The sequence below is a fragment of the Myotis yumanensis genome, unplaced genomic scaffold, assembly GCF_028538775.1.
Source record: "Myotis yumanensis isolate MYYU_CA2020_CCGP unplaced genomic scaffold, mMyoYum1.0.hap1 SCAF_6, whole genome shotgun sequence".
NCBI classification, from domain to species: domain Eukaryota; kingdom Metazoa; phylum Chordata; class Mammalia; order Chiroptera; family Vespertilionidae; genus Myotis; species Myotis yumanensis.
This window is the reverse complement of record NW_027223757.1, coordinates 83,904,496-83,915,325: the sequence shown is the minus strand read 5'-3', so window position 1 is coordinate 83,915,325 and position 10,830 is coordinate 83,904,496. Positions and strand designations below refer to the sequence as shown.

The 10,830-nt window shown below is 55.6% G+C and overlaps 1 long non-coding RNA gene across 1 annotated transcript; it reads left to right on the top strand.

Moving 5' to 3' along the window:
* Positions 1–204: 204 nt before the first annotated feature.
* Positions 205–8,275, top strand: LOC139013206 (uncharacterized). The gene is made up of 3 exons (XR_011471944.1): positions 205–354; positions 2,459–2,625; positions 7,728–8,275. It is a non-coding gene; the product is annotated as an uncharacterized lncRNA (long non-coding RNA).
* Positions 8,276–10,830: the final 2,555 nt, after the last annotated feature.

Sequence of the window (10,830 nt, the reverse complement as noted above, 5' to 3'; positions counted from 1 at the left end):
GAGCAATGTAATTAGCAGGTTGCATCATGCCACTCGATTATAAATTACAATGGGCACAAAGGGGTTGGACAGAGGAGCAGGGATTAGATGGGTAACCCAATCCTGGTGACCGGGAGGGGGCGCGGGGCTGGGCGCTGCCCCGAGTAGCCCCTGCCGACCGTGTCACGGGGCAGCACAAGGCCTGCTCCTGCCTGCTCTGTGTGGCCTGGGATAATGATTTACAAACTCGAGGAATCGAGAGGTGCGAAAAGAAGACGACCCTCTTAACCCAGCCATTGTCCACCTGCTGCTGGAATGCCCCGGCCCCCCTCCCAGTGCACCTGTGCACACGGATGCTGTTTGAGGATGGTCCAGGTGAGGAGCCCCCCGGGGGGCTGGGCCGATAAGATCTAAAGGGGCCGAGCAGAGGTTTGGAGACATCGTCAAGGATGACTGAGGCTCGGCAAACAGAGATGGACCCCGGTGATCCTCTGAGGCTTCTCTCTGTGGAGAACAGGTGGGGGGCACACACACGGGATCTGAGGTTGATGACAGAGCCAGCTCTGTCCCGGGGGCCGGGAACCTGGATCGGCCCCACACTTTGCCACCAGCAGGCTGTGGGGGACCGGACAAGCCGTTTCCCCTCTCCAAGCTTCCGTCTCCCCATGCGACCCAGCAGCTGGATCTGTGACCACGGCAAGTCCTTTCCCACCTCCCAGCCTCCACTGTCGCCAGGCCTTGCCACAACGGGCTGTGTGACTGGAGACCTCCGTTTCCCCGTTTCAAATGAGAGACCATCTTGAAAGTCCAGCTTGGACCTTCTCTGAGTCCAGGATGAACCGTTTTTGCCCAAAGCGAACCAATTAGCCAGCTAAGCTGCACATTGAAGACCAGGGAGATGGGCCTAGTGGCTCTGCAGCCTGTGCCCAGTGAGGCAGAGGGAAGTCAGGGCATAGGCACGCGGCAGGCTCAGGCAGAGCCAGGCGCTGGTGGCACCGTGCCCCCGGCCTGTGGAGACACACCCTTTACTTCTGCCTGGTGGCAAAGAGTTGTCCTTTCAGTTTGGCCTTTGCAAACAGCCTTTACTCCCCAGTGTTTTCTTAGCAGCCCTATTCTTGTGCACAGGAAATAATCCCATTAATTCTATTATCTCTGCAGAGGAAGGACAAGGATATATGAAGTTCAATGAACTCAGCTCGCTCTTGAAAGGAAACCGCAGAGTTGAGGAACTAACTACTTGATGGGAAACTTTCTCTGAACAGGGCCCGGCCCGGCCAAGTTCCATTCTGAGTGCAGGAAAGATTGCAGCTGCCCCTGATGCGGCCCTCAGCCACTCGGGGCCTCCATGTCTTCTCTCCGGGCCTCCGTTTCCTTGATTATAAATGGAGGGGGAGGAATCAGTACTGTCGATGAGCAGGTGAAGATTGGGCTGAAACCCTAGCAAGCATTGCTCTTGCTCAAACCCCAGCATCACCTCGGACTGTCATGCAGGCCTCGGTCTCAGCCCGCTGGTCCCTCTGCCACTCTGCGGCCACAGGACCTCGCTAAAGCGTGCGATCTGATCACACTTTGCACCTGCTGAAAGCACTGAAGTCACCCCTTCCCGCGTCCTAGGTCCGGGCCACTTCTCTCCAGCCACTTCCCTCTGTGTGTAACCCAAGTTACCCGAGCCCTGCGTCCCTTCCCAGCAGCTATTTCACACCTCCACACCTTTGCACAAGGTTCCCACAGCCAGGCTCACCCTTCCCCTTGTTCAACTAGTCAGTTTAGAGTCAGCCTCTAGGGCTCCAGTATCACCTCCTCCCAGAAGCCCTCCTCCTGGTGCCCCTTCTGTGCCGCCCAACCTGAGCGAAATTCTAACGTAGCAAGCGCCGAGTCAGACCGGAAAGCAGTCTCTGAGCTATGTCCCCAGGAGACTGTGAGCTCCCTGGGGGAGGAGGTGGCTGTCCCACACCGCACATAGTCAGGACTCAGACGTGTCTTCCTTGGCCAACGGCTGCCTTTTTCCACCAAGGAGATGAGGCACCTGTAGCCTGGGGCTGGGGGAGAGGTGAGGTCGGAAAATCTGCTCATTCATTCACTTACTCCTTTGTGTAACCTGAATACAAGCAGTGAGCTCGAGTGGGGGGGAAAGGACCGCACCCAGGAACCCCGGGATGGTTTGAACACTTCCCGGAGGGTACTTACAGGACCCCCAGAAGCTCTGGACCCCAGGAAAAATGTCCCTGAGGCCACTCCCCAGTGCAGGGCCCCCCCCAAGGGTGGGGCAATGGCAGTGGCAGTGGGGCATTTGGCCTGTTTGCTGAGCCCAGCAGGGCCTGCACCTGGAGGGCAATCTCCAGTCTCCCTCATCAACGGCACTTGGGGTGAGGAGGTGGTGACAGGAAGGGGTCATCTGGAGGCTTCTTCCCACCTGCCAGGTGCTCCCTGCCCGTCCGCCTATTGGTGAGGCAACTGACCTTGTGTCCACATCGCCCAGGCAGGTGACCACTCTGCTCCCATGTCAGGATGACATGAGATCCCTACGTCGTGACCTCACCCAGGCATCTGTCCTTGGGTCCCGTCTGCTTCTGAGCTGAGAACCAAAATATCAGCAGAGACTTCGTGCCTGGATACCCTTCTTGGCAACGGGAGAGAACGGAACAGGTATGGTGTTGTCATTTGGTTGGACAGGAAACTGGGACACAGAGAGCTGGCCACACAGCCTATGGGGTCCAGCTTCAGCGTGTAAAGTGTATCCTTTCCCTCTGCCCCACCCTGGGCATTGAGCCATGGCCCATATGTGGTCTTTACCATGTCCAATGTAGGCAGAAATGTAAATGACAAGTACATATATTAGATACCTACTGTGTACCTGGCGTAGTTTTAAGTACTTCATTTTCATTCATTCCATCAATCATACGATTTATTGAGTGCTGAGCACTGGTCTAGGTGCTGGGGATATGGCAGTAAGCAAGGCAAACAAAGTCCCTGCCCTCAGGGAGCTTATGTTCTAGTGGGAGAGACAGAATAAGCCAAAAGGTGAGTAAACAGAAAATAGTCTGGGTGGTGTAAAGTAAATCAGGAGAAGGGGTGGCCAGTGGTGGTCAGTTTGATTCGGTGACATTCAAGGAAATCCTGAAGGAGCTGAGAGAGAGAGCATGGGACTATCTGAGGGACAAAAGTGCTGGCAGAGGAAACGGTACGTGCAAAGGCCCTGGGGCAGGGACAGCCAGGAGGTGGCTGTGGCTGGAGTGGAGTGAAGGAAGACTAGGACGCAGAAGATGAAATGCTGTTAGTCGTATGTTGACTCATTTAGTGTCACAGCAGTGCTGAGCGCCAAGTACTGTTGTTATTCCCTTCAGCTGATGAGGAAACAGAGGCACAGTTAAAGAAAGGAAGCTGCCCACGCCACACAACAGGCATGCAGCTCTGCATTGAGTATTTACAACCCAGTAGCAGTCATGAATGAGAATCACTCGGGGAGTTGATGAAGAATCTAGATCAGTGGTTCTCAACCTTGGCTACACATTAGAATCACCTGGGAATCTTTTTAAAATCCTGATTTCCGGGCCTCATCCTCCGGAAATTCTGTTTCTTTGTTATTAATGTTGTGGCCCCACCCCATAACAAAGAAACAGAATTTCCAGAGGATGAGGCCCAGAAATCAGGATTTTAAAAAGATTCCCAGGTGATTCTAATGTGCAGCCAAGGTTGAGAACCACTGATCTAGATGGTCAGCTCTCCCATGTTTACAAGCTGCCCAGGTGATGCTGACAGGCTCTTCATGACCCCAGCTTTGGTGGGCCGCTGAGCAATGGCTGTGAGCAGGCTGGAGTGGAGGAGTGAGCACTGGGCCAGGAGCCCAACCCCAGCCCTTCTCTGATCGCCAAGTGGCTGCAGCCTCTCAGAACCTCCGTCTCTTCATCTGTGAAATGAGAGGTTTGAACTCCATCAGTGAATTCCCCGCTTGCTTGGTAGCAGGAGACTTCTCCGTTCAATCACGTCTTAGGGGGAGCCCAAGGGATGATGACACCGGTCAGAGGCGCTTTATTTGAGGGCGCGGCGCGGCTCGGGGGTTCAGGCCATTTTCTCTTTGGCAGCCTCTAAAGTGTAACAGACTAAATGAGCCCCAGGCCCTGGAGAGCATGGGCACTCAGCCAGATGTTTTGAGTCCTATATGTCTGTACTGCTTCCTCAGGTCCCAAAGCAGTGGCCCCTGGAGTGGCCCCACATCCCTGGTGCGGGGCCTGTAAGTCCTGTTTTGGGATCATTCCAAGGAGCCTGCTCCAAACTCTGGCTCTGAATTCTGGGGAGGCCTGGGTGCCGATGACGGGGTTGGAGTGGGGATGGGGGGTGGCCCTGGGGCTGTGCACACCGTGAGCCTTTCGGCTTGCCAGGTTGCTTCACCGGCTTGCTGACCTTTCTGGGGAGGAGGAAGTGGCACGAACCAAACGCTCGGGAAGTGTCCTGAGACAAGCCGTTGGGGACCTTGTAGGGGGTGGCAGCCATCTGGCTGGTGGGGGCAGGACTTGGCTTCCACGGGAGCAGGGCCTACGGCATCTTGGTTTCACCCTCCTTCCTTGCCTCAGAAGTGTGAGAACGCCTCTGCCTGACCGGCCCCTGGAATTGGCCAAGTCCTTCCACAACCATCCTCCCCCAGACCCCTAGCCTGTGGCCATTTCCCAGATGAGAAAAGTGAGGCTTGGAGAGATAAAGTGACCTGCCTGGAGTCACCTGCCTAAAAAAGTGGTGAGACCAATCCTTGAACCTCAAATTAATCAAGCTGAGAGATGCCCTGCAGACAGACACACAGACACACAGACAGACAGACCCCTGCCTTGCCAGAGCCTGCGCTCTAGAAGGGTAACCTGAGGTTGAAGTTCTACACGCTCCCTCGGCATTCAGTACAGTCCCCTGCATACAGCAGGTGCTAAATAATTATCTGTGATGATCATACTTTGGAATTAGAAGTGAGATGAGTGTTTTGTATGAATGCCTTGACCTGTTTGGAGTGTTAGCTTCCTCATCCACAGAACGGAGGTGATGCTGTCATCTCCCCGGCCTGGTGGAGAACAGCAGGAGGCCATGGCGAATGGAGGAACGTGACGCAGGCCTACTATGTGCCGTGCTCTGCCCCCTGTCCGCATGGCAATATGGCATGAGAAATGATTCTCCCGTTTATGGAGGAGGAAACTGAAGGTGGAGAGCTGGGCCCAGGTCCGTCACCAAGCCTCCTGTCCTTCCCACTGCCTCCTGCTGCCTCCCTGTTCTTGCCTCTGCATCTAGCGTGGGGTTTTGTTTTCACGTTTGGGTTATTCTAAGCCCCTAAGTGAGACAGGGCCGGACTGAAATGAAGCCCAGAGGACCTTCCCTTCCCTGGGAGGAAAAGACTGCGTTTGTACCCTGGGAGCAGAGACCCCCTCGCTGGCCAGCACGTGGAGATCACATGGGTTCCTCATGGGGTCTCCTCCCCGGATGGATTCTGAAGCCTCGTCGGGTCCCCTTTCTCTAAGGCCCTAGCTGTCAGCTCTGGAGTCTGAAGGCCTCCCCTCTCCCCCACAGCCATGTGGGCGCTCCGGCCACCCACACAGGGATGTGGCCTTGGACAGACAGAAGTCCGGGAGTCAAGAGGCCAGACTTGACCCGGGGACAGCTGGCTCCTGTGGGGAGACCATCCCCGGACCCCAGTGTGAAGCTGCTGAGGCCTGGCCAGGGAAGTGACCCACAGGAAGGCTGAGCCTTGGGTCCCCGATGTCTGCAGCTGCTCCTGGGACCACCCCATGAGATGGTGGCTACTGAGGCCCCGAGAGGCCTGAGGGGGCCCGAGGGGCTGGTATTTTCTCAGCAGGATTTATGTGTGTGTGCGTGCGTGTGTGTGTGTGTGCGCACGCGTGTGCGTGTGCATGTGTGAGTGAGTATTTAACAAGGAGAGGGGCCTGCTTGACTTCTGAGCCTGGAATTTATACAGCCCCTCGTTGGCGGCTGCAGTTTATCTTGAACGAAAGAATAATAAACTCAGTTGACAGGATGATGTATTTAAAGCATCTTCCCGTCACAGCACAGAGCCTGCCCGCTGTTCGGATGTCTGGCCTGGTGGGGACCGTGTTATCGAGTGTTTAGCCCCCACAGATTGTCAACAAGCATTGTTTGCAGGTTTGGGGCCAGGCGGAGATGGGCCGGCCTGGGGTGGGAATGGGGTGGGGATCGACCGCACAGGCGGCAGAAGGACGGCCTCCCAGCTGGGGTCAAAGAGGCCTCTGCCTTTGATAGAAGCTCGGGGCTCGATCTGCCTCCCTGCCTCAGAGAGAGTTCTCCCACTGGCCTCCACACCGGTCCCCGGCTCCAGAGGGCCGGACCAAGGCCTCACTGCACTCCACAGTCTTGGGGAGACCTCCTTCACCATCCACTTCCCATCTTTTCCTTAAGCAACGAAATCAGCATTAAACCTCAACATTAAAAAAAAAAAAAATGTGCCAGATTTACTAATCCCTGGAGAGCGTGGGAGAGAGCCAGTAGCCTGGGCTCAGTCGAGAGAGAACTCAGCCCAGTTCCCGGATGCTTTTCTGGGCAGCCCTGGGCCAGTCCTGTGAAATCACACTATTTTCTAAGTGACCCTGTTGCCGCGGATTACAGGTTTATCCTATGGGGATGAAAGAAAACGAGGATTAGGCAAACACTTGGAAAACTTGAAAGTGGAAGATAAATTCACATTATTTTTTTCTCGAAGCCCCTAAACTTCAGTCAAGACACTTGGCCTCTGGCTCGGCCAATGTGCTCTTTCTCAACCTCCATTACTGGGAAGTCCTTCCTGTACCTAACCTCAAGCTCTCTCATTCCGGGTTCACCTGTCCCTTGGGAAGGCTTCACATATGGGTTCCAGTTCCGATGGTCTCTTAGGGCACCTCCTGTCTTCTAGCTTAGGGGTCCCGGTCCCGTCCCTGCTCCTGGGCTGAGAGCTTCCCCCGAGCTACCTCCAGGACTCCACTTCCTGTAGGAGGGAGTCCTTAACTCCTGCTCCCAGAAAGCAGGAAGGGGGGCTCTCCCGGGCCCCACAGGGGGCTGCAGGGATAGCAGCAAGGACAGGGAGGGAAGGGAAGCCCCATGCATCCAGTACTTGGCCAAGCAGTGGACTCCACCCCAGGAGCCAGTTTGGAACCTTGTTTAATCCTCTTAACAACTAGTATTATCCCATTTCACGGATGGGAAGACTAAGCCTGGAGAAGATTCTATCTCTTGCCCTCTGGCAGATGACAGAAGCAAGACTCAAACCCAGAAAGTCTGGCTGCTCAGAGATGCACTTGACATGAGAAACTCAAAGGTAGGCAGGAAAAAGCCACCCAGAGGCTGTGGGGCTCTGGGTCAAACTGCTGGACAGGTGAGGTCAAAGCCACAAGAAGATCCATGGGGTGGGATGGGATGGGGCAAGGCCAAGGCCGTGGGAGTGAGGCTGGAATTAGCACTGGTGTGGGAACAAAGGCCCGAGGGCTGGAGCAGGCCCCAGGGGAGATATTGAGAGAGGAACTCAGATCTGAGCATCTGACACAGGTGTCCTGGGCTGGGGACAGTGACACTGTGTAGCAGACAACGGTGTCCTCAGATCCCTAACAGGACTCAGATATTTATTCACTCACTCATTCATCCACTTGTTCATCCCTTCACTTCATCCTTTATTTGCCCAGGGAGTTCAGCCCCTCAGGTTCTAATAAGAAAGCCAAACCTATCAGAGACCCCAGAGGTCCCCATTCACCCATCCATCTCTCCAACAGGAGTGCCTACTGTGTGCCAAGTCCTGAGATCTACAGAAAGTGAGCCTGTCCTCACCCTCCGGGCACTCACGGACTGGCAAGGGGGAGAGGGAGCGGACAGACACTTATAAACCATACGCGTATGTGTTCACTGAGTCAACCAACATTTAAGAGTCCTCCATGGACGGTGCCAGGACCAGGGCAATGACGAGGACGCACTCCTGCCTGTGGCAAGCTCAGGCCAGTCGAGGACATGAGAAAAGAAGCAAACACTTCAGCTCTGATACACAGGAAGCTGTGAAAAATACTGAGCAAGAAGCACCATGCCCCCAGAGGGAAGTGATCATGCATTTGGATCTGCGTTTGTGCATCCACCTATTCCATCGTTCACCTCTGACTGCCCATCCCTTGTGTGCCGGACACTGCTGGAAGAAACAGGAGGGCCCGTGAAGAAGGCCATCTTTCTGATGGGCAGGTCACTCTCTTGCCAGCCACTCAGAGGAGGGCAGTGGTTAGGAGCTGGAGGGCAGTGAGCAGTGCAGCCTGGCACAGGTGGAGGGAAGCTGGGACCTGTGGACTGCTGCATCGGCCGGATTGTGCCCTGGCCCCAGCCCCTGAGTGACCTGGGGGCCAGACTGCATCATGTAAGTAGAGGGTGGGGACTCCGGCAGAGCAGGAGGACACAAGTTCTGTGCAAGGACATATTTGGGGATCCCTGGGTCCCATTCATTAGAACAGAGAGTCTTGTTGTGAGGACGTTCTAGAGCCCTGATTTGCATATGTCCTCCCCAGCCTGGAGTAGATTTGCATGAGTGTTTGAATATGTTTGCATAAAGTATGTTCCTATTCATAGTCACCTCAGGCATTTTGATTTATGTCATGGCTCCCCTCCCCCCAGCTGGCTGTCCCCATGTCTTTTGCTCCCCCTTCTGGAAGGGACGATGGCCTGGACCATGCCCTGCTGCAGGCAACCAACCCCAGTGTGTCTCTGGGGCATTGCCTGGGGAGGCCGCACACAATTTTCCTGCGAGCTAATCTGCCTGCCTGTCTATACTGTGCTCCAGCTGAAGTTGCTGTAAGCTCAACAGGTCCCTGAGGACTGTAAGCTGAGCTGCGTCCTTGATGCTCTTGCTGGGCCTAGGGGAGCGCCAGGCCAGAACGAGAACTGCCTGTGGACTGTCGGTCGAAGAGCAGCTAATGGAGTGATGAGTGAGTGTCGCCTGGAAGTCTGGGGGCCATCCCATGTGAGTCACCTCGGCTGGTCAGGGGGTCAGGGCCTGGACAGGGCTGGGCTTCGGCCGTTGGGCCTGCGGAGCATGCCTCCAGCATCCATGCACACGCAAGTGTGTACACGCACAGAGCAGAGTGGAAGTGTGACCTTACAGGTGTTGTGCAGCCTGGAGCCGGGAAGAGAATTGGAAACGCTCAGCGGCTATGTGACCTTTCCCCTCCTTGAGCCTCAGTTGCCCCTTCTGTCCCCTAAGGGTCTTTCCAATGTTGACTTCTGCAAATGCACGCAGGCAACACCAGGCCATCATCCCGGCCCCAGAGAGGACCCCCCTGTTGTAGGGGCCACAGCCAACTCCACCATCCTGCTGCTCACACGCTTCCGCCCCTGGAAGCCTCCCGCTGGTCCCTGGGTCATATGAGCTTCAGTGAGCACGTGCCTGTCAGCTCACTCTCAGGATGATGTGATGTGATGGGAGGGGGAGGAGGGAGGAGCCAAGAAGCTGCTGGGAATCCAAACCACACCCCCCTCCATTCCGCCCCACCATCTCCTTCTTAATGAGGTCCCACTGGGGAAGCCTCTCTCCAGCAGCCCTGCCTCAGGCGGAGAGTTCTTGCATCCCCACCTCCCCACCACACACACCCTGGGCCATGCAGGCTCAGCTTATCACCCACAGGCTCCGCTAAATGAGGGCTAAATGAGGTGGCTTGATTGCCCCTTATCGCAGGGACTTATCTCCTGTGGTCACTCGCCTTCCAGACTCCAGAGAGCCACCCTGCAGGCCTCTCCCCACCTCTCCTTTCTCTGGCCCTGACTCCCCGGCCCCAAGGGGACACTGGATCCCACTGACCCTCCCTGGGGGTCAGTCAGGCCAGAGACAGGAAAGGAATGGTGGGAACTGAGAGGACAGTTTTCCCTGCTGCTCCTCGGTTTGACAGCTTCACACTCATTCTTGCCCACCCACTGTGTGCACACTCATTCTTGCCCACCCACTGTGTGCACAGTCATTCTTGCCCACCCACTGTGTGCACAGTCATTCTTGCCCACCCACTGTGTGCACACTCATTCTTGCTCACCCACTGTGTGCACACTCATTCTTGCCCACCCACTGTGTGCACAGTCATTCTTGCCCACCCACTGTGTGCACACTCATTCTTGCCCACCCACTGTGTGCACACTCATTCTTGCCCACCCACTGTGTGCACACTCATTCTTGCCCACCCACTGTGTGCACAGTCATTCTTGCTCACCCACTGTGTGCACAGTCATTCTTGCCCACCCACTGTGTGCACACTCATTCTTGCTCACCCACTGTGTGCACACTCATTCTTGCCCACCCACTGTGTGCACAGTCATTCTTGCCCACCCACTGTGTGATGCAGGCAGTGGCCCGCCTGAACACGATAACTCATCCATCTGTGGTGCAGTTATCTATCTGCTCCCTAAGATTGGGAGTTTCTTAGAGCAGAGGCCATGTCTCCCCCTCAGACTTTTGTGGGGCTGTGTCCCCCCTCGTCAGTGACACTTTCCCCATCATCCAGTCCAACTTGCTCCTGCCTTGCCTGCTCTGTGGTCAGTGCTCAAAGTCTTCCTCAGCATCCCAGCCCCCAGAGCGCTGCCTGAGGGCTGGACAGAGGGGCAGGGCAGAGGCCATGGGGCGCCTCGGAGGGAACCACCATCACCTGTGGGATCCTCACGCACGCAGTTGCCACAGGAGGCAAGGGAATGGACGTGATGACCCTTTTATTGAGTCTTTAGGTCAATAAAACCTTTTATAGCTTCTCAGTGTTCAGCACAGGATGACACCCCGAGGGGGGAGTTGCTTATGTTTCGCTTTGTTTTTTGATCTGGGGGGTGGGTTGTTAATAAAGACAGAAGAAAAAAGAAAAGGGAGAA